Genomic DNA, 6,000 nt, shown 5'->3' on the forward strand with positions numbered 1-6,000 from the left:
GCCAGTAATGTGAAGTGAATGCAATGTTGTTGATCCCTTTGTATTTTCCACTATTGTGGTGGCGGCATAGGGTGTGAAGAAATACGCAATCAATACATCCCTATTTTTTTTTGATTTTGAAAATTATTCCAAAAAATTCTTGCACTTCAAAAATGCAGAATAGGTTGTGTAAATTGGTAAAAAAATGGTTTAGACCCTTTCTTCTTTAAGGTTGCTGCCCCTATCATTGCCAAGCCCATCTCCAACATTTTTAACCGTTCTCTCCTTTCTGGGGAGGTTCCCATTGCTTGGAAGGCAGCCACAGTTCGTCCTTTATTTAAAGGGGAGATTAAGCTGATCCTAACTGTTATAGGCCTATTTCTATTTTGCCCTGTTTATCAAAAGTGATTAAATTCAGATGGATGTTATAAAATGCAAATCAGTTCAAGTCCTTTTCTAAAAAGAATTGACAGTGACCCTATCTCTGCAGTTGTATTTATCATCGGACATACTTGTGGTAATAGGCTGTAGATTTTAATGTACACATTGACACATCTTCTCTCATCACAGATACAGCAGCTATCCTGTATGATGAACGGACTAAGAAACCATGCATGAGGTTTCTAAAGACTGGTAAAGACGACAATTAAAGATACAAGGAACATGTCATGTGAATTAAAGACCCTTACGATTTATCTGTGTAATACTTATATTTTTGTCCTTTGCATCAGGCCAGTGTGTGTTCGGCAACAACTGCAGATTCTCTCACATGTCAGAGGGACATGGAGATCAAGCTGATCCTAACTGTTATAGGCCTATTTCTATTTTGACCTGTTTATCAAAAGTGTTGGGAAAAACTTTCTTGATGTCTATAGTATTCTCTCGGGTATGCAATCTGGTTTCCGCTCAGGTTATGGATGTGTCACTGCAACCTTAAGGGTCCTCAATAATGTCACCATTGCCCTTGATTCTAAGCTATATTGTGCTGCTATTTTTATTGACTTGGCCCAAACTTTTGATACGGTAGACCATTCCATTTTTGTGTATTGGTGTCTCTGAGGGGTCTTTGGCCTGGTTTGCTAACTACCTCTCTCAAAGAGTGCAGTGTATAAAATCAGAAGATCTGCTGTCTCAGCCACTGTCTGTCACCAAGGGAGTACCCCAAGGCTCAATCCTAGGCCCCACGCTCTTCTCAATTTACATCAACAACATAGCTCAGGCAGTAGGAAGCGCTCTCATCCATTTATATGCAGATGATACAGTCTTATACTCAGCTGGCCCCTCCCCGGATTTTGTGGTAAATGCTCTACAATAAAGCTTTCTTAGTGTCCAACAAGCTTTCTCTACCCTTAACCTTGTTCTGAACACATCCAAAACAAAGGTCATGTGGTTTGGCCCTTCTTCCCACAGGTGTTATTACTACCGCTGAGGATTTACAGCTTGAGGTAGTCACCTCATACAAGTACTTGGGAGTATGGCTAGACGATGCACTGTCCTTCTCTCAGCACATATCGAAGCTGCAGGCTAAAGTTAAATCTAGACTTGGTTTCCTCTATCGTAATCGCTCCTCTTTCACCCCAGCTGCCAAACTAACCCTGATTCAGATGACCATCCTACCCATACTAGATTACGGAGACATCATTTATAGATCGGCAGGTAAGGGTGCTCTCGTGTGGCTAGATGTTCTTTACCATTCAGCCATCAGAGTTGCCACCAATGCTCCTTATAGGACACATTCCTGCACTCTATACTCCTCTGTGATGAGATTCGAACATGCAACCTTCGGGTTGCTAGACGTTCCCGACCAACCACCCTATAAGTAACCTTCTGTCTTATGTAACCATACCAATTGTAACGTATTGTAGCGACCCGCACAGACAGCTGTGTGCTATGCTATTAGTTGGTTGTGTTGTACTTACCAGTACCCAGTGTTCGTGGGGGAATTCCTGGAATGTTCTGATGCCGGGCATCTTGGTGGTTGGTGGAGTAGCGTGGGGGATGGAGCATTGCAAGTTAAGACCATGTTTTACCATTGTTCTCTCTCTTATTTCTGGTCTTCACCAGAGAATGTCACGGTTGTTTTATAGCGTATCTTTCATTTATTTGGCGTGGACTACGGCCAAACAGTAGCCTGTGTGGAGTTGGGTTAATAAACCATAAATTCGTAAACTCAAACCTCTGTCTGGACAATTGTTCCTTTATGACCTAGCCAGGTCCTTACATTGGTGTCAGAAGTAAAAACGTAGATACAAGTTAGCCAGCTAGGTAACTGACGAAGTGGCTAGCTAATGTACGTGAGTACGGGGGTTGAAAATGCTTCAAGGGAATCAGAAAGTGAAGGTGGAGGTAGGGGACGATTATGGCCAAGGAGGAGCTTGTGCATGGACGTCGGAGCATCTGGCTGAGGAGATCGCCAGGGCATCGGAGCACAGATGCCAATTGAGGGAGACCGCTAGAATGATGGTGGCTGAAGCGGGCATGAGTGCTTCGTCGACTGTGCTTCGCACGGATACTTGTGGGCAGACCAAAGGGGTCACGTCAACGCTGCGGGACAAGGAATCTGGGGCTCAGGATGTAAACAAACATGGCGGCGCCCAGTTCCCGATTGTGTCCGTATCTGTTAAGACCCCGAAGTACTCCGGTAAGGCGTATTGGGAAGCTTTTCATGCTCAGTTTGAACTGTTAGTACATTTTGGGGGGTGGTCGAATGAAGATAGGGCACTGCAGTTGGCTTTGTGCCTCACGAATTATTCTCTGTCCTGTTTGATACTGATTAGCCCCGAGGACAGACGTGATTATGGTACTTTAGTGGGAGCACTGAGGAGGCACTTTGGACAGTGTGTAGAGCCCGGGCTGGTGCGCTCCGAACTGAGTGATAGACGCAGGATGCCTGGAGAGCTACTACGGGTGCAAGCTAATGACATTGAGAGCCTCTCTCGGCGGGCATATGCTCACATGCCCCTTCCGTGGAGAGCGAACTAGTACGGGACCAGTTCATACAGGCGCTCTCTCCTACGGAGCGCGCATACAGACCTAGCTGGCTCATCATTGCAGATAGCCTTGGAGATGGCTTTGGAGAGGGAGCTTGTGTGGGCTGGGACTTCAGCTGGGGCTTCGGTGGGGGTGCAGGGAGACAGATCCACTGTGCGGACTGGGGGGCAGAGCAGCCCAGAGCCGGAAAAGCCTGCATGGGTGGCTGAAATGACTGAACTCATTCGTGCTGTGTCGCTACAGGCGGCCCGAAACACACACCCTGGTCCCAAGGTCTGCTGGAGGTGTGGCCAGCCAGGCCATCTGCACCGGGATTGCACCATGTTCCCCAGAGCTCAGGGAAACGGCTCGGGGTCCGCATAGACGGGGCAGTGCAGAGGCTTCACGTCTCCCAGAAGTAGACGAGGGAAAGCGGATGGAGCCTGTTGTTGTGGTGGGCCGGACCTGTGTTGGGGACTTTTGTCATGTCCCTGTCACTGTGAAGGGGGTGCCCTGCTCTGCCCTGGTGGACACTGGATCAACAGTAACCCTGGTGAGGCCTGGAGTTTGAGCCTTAGTTTGAGCCCAAAACTGTGCAGCTCTGCACAGTCATAGGTGAGCTGGCACCCATGAAAGGGAAGGGAATATTGACTCTGGCAGTAGGGGGCAGGACTGTGCGTCATTCTGTGTGGGTGGCGACTGTGCGGGACCCTTGTATCTAAATGGGGGCACACTGAGCTTCCAGAGAAGGCTGGCAGTCACTATGCCCCCCCCTAATATCACATTCACACAACCCAACAACCCCTTTACTCAAACAGTTAAAGCAGCAGAGACTCATGGCTGCCTTCCCCCCATCTGTGTGTGACTTTTCCACAGCCCCTTTGTCGCCTATGGCTGTGTGTTACATTCCCCCAGCTACCTCCATGACACATCCCTCTGTGAGCCTGGGCTGCGCCCAATATGGGGGAGGAACTGTGTTGGTCTTGACCCCGAGCAGCAGGAACAGTTGTTGCTGTTTTAATTCAGAGACAGCTTTGCACTGAGTGAGGAAGAGGTGGGTCAGACTCATCTGGTGCAGCATGAGATCGACACACGTGATGCTCGGCCCATCAAGATGCGTCTCCGCTGTAGCCCGCTGGCACGCCAGGAGGCGGCAGACAAGGCTGTTTTGGAGATGCAGCGGGCAGACTTTGTCGAACCCTCAGACAGCCCCTGGGCAGTGCCAGTCGTCATGGTTCCTTAGAAGTAGGCAAGCTGAGGTTCTGTACTGACTACAGGTGGCTGAATGAGTTAACCAGGAAGGACTCATACCCCATACCACTTATCGATGAGTCGCTGGACCTGGTTAGGGGGTCCTCCTGGTTCTCCTCACTAGACCTCCGCAGTGGCTACTGGCTGGCATGTGCCCCTCTCCCCAGAGGCCAGAGACAAAACGGCGTTCTCCACTTACAGAGGACACTGGCAGTTCAAGGTCCTGTGCTTGGCCTGTGCAACGCTCCAGCTACTTTTGAGTGTTTGATGGACAGGGTGCTGGATAGCATCCCCCGACAGCAGTGTCTGGTATACCTCGACGACATCCTGGCCCATGGCAGCCCCTTCCAATTAGCCCTGGGGGCGCTACTGCATGTGCTGGAGAGGGTGGCTGCCGCAGGCCTGAAGCTCCACCCCGAGAAGTGCCACTTCATGAGGAGAGAGGTGTCCTTCTTGGGTCATCGAGTGAGGAAGGAGGGTATCAGCACCATGGAGGACAAGGTGGGGGCTGTCCGAGACTGGCCCACCCCCACCGACCAGCATCAGCTGAAGAGCTTCCTGGGCCTGGCCATGTACTACAGGAGGTTTGTACGGGGCTTCTCAAACGTCGCTGCTCCCCTGAACCGCCTGCTGATGAAGGACAAGACCTTCACTTGGACAGTGGAATGCGAGAAGGCCTTCAACACCCTCAAACGTGCACTGATCCAGGCCCACGTGCTCGCCCCCCCTGACCTCACCTTGCCCTTTATCCTGGACACAGATGCAAGCAATGTAGGTATGGGTGGGGTGCTGGCCCAGGTGGGGACTGGACACTTTGGGGTCACAAAAACACTCCGCCGCCTCCATCAGGGATTTTACTGGGGGCAACACAGAGGGATGTGGAGGACTTTTGGCACCGCTGTGACAACTGTACAACGAGAAAGGGCCCTCCAGGCTGCTCTCATGCTCAGCTCCAACAGTTCCCAGTTGGGGCTCCCATGGAGAGGGTGGGAGTGGGTGTAGTTGGGCCGTTCTCCACCACAGACAGTGGAAACCGCTGGGTGCTCACGGCCATGGACTATTTCACAAAATGGCCCGAGGCCTATGCTCTGCCTGACCAGGAGGCAGAGACCATCGTTGACACCCTGACAGCGGGATGTTCAACAGGTTTGGAGCTGCGGTGTCCACCCACAGCGACCAAGGCAGAAACTTTGATTCCAGTGTGTTCGCCACCATGTGTGAGAAGCTGGGTATGCACAAGAATCGCACTACTCCTCTCCATCCTCAAAGTGATGGCCTTGTGGAGTGCTTCAACAAAATGCTTGGACAGCAGCTGGCCATTGTCTCTGACAAACACCAGCGTGACTGGGGCAAGCACCTGCCTATGGTCCTCATGGCATGCCGTTCCGAGGGAATGGAGCATTGCAAGTTAAGACCATGTTTATCCATTGTTCTCTCTCTAATGTCTGGTCTTCACAAGATAATGTCAAGGTTGTTTTATAGGGAATCTTTAATTTATTTGGCGTGGGCTACGGCCAAACAGTAGCCTGTGTGGAGTTGGCTTAATAAACCTGTAAATTCGTAAACTCAAACCTCTGTCTGGACAATTGTTCCTTTATGATCTTAGCCAGGTCATTACAATATTATACAAATTTGAGTGACATGTATTTACGTTCACTATGTTACGTCTAGTCTATGAGACCAGGATAAATGTGTATGGTTCTCAGTATTTTGTATCATCAACAACAGTCTGTGTTATGTCCATGTCCTATTAGTTTTGTATGAAAATGAGTTGCGGGCAAGTGTACTGTTCAATTTGAC

This window comes from Salvelinus fontinalis, chromosome 2, assembly GCF_029448725.1.
Source record: "Salvelinus fontinalis isolate EN_2023a chromosome 2, ASM2944872v1, whole genome shotgun sequence".
Lineage (NCBI taxonomy): Eukaryota > Metazoa > Chordata > Actinopteri > Salmoniformes > Salmonidae > Salvelinus > Salvelinus fontinalis.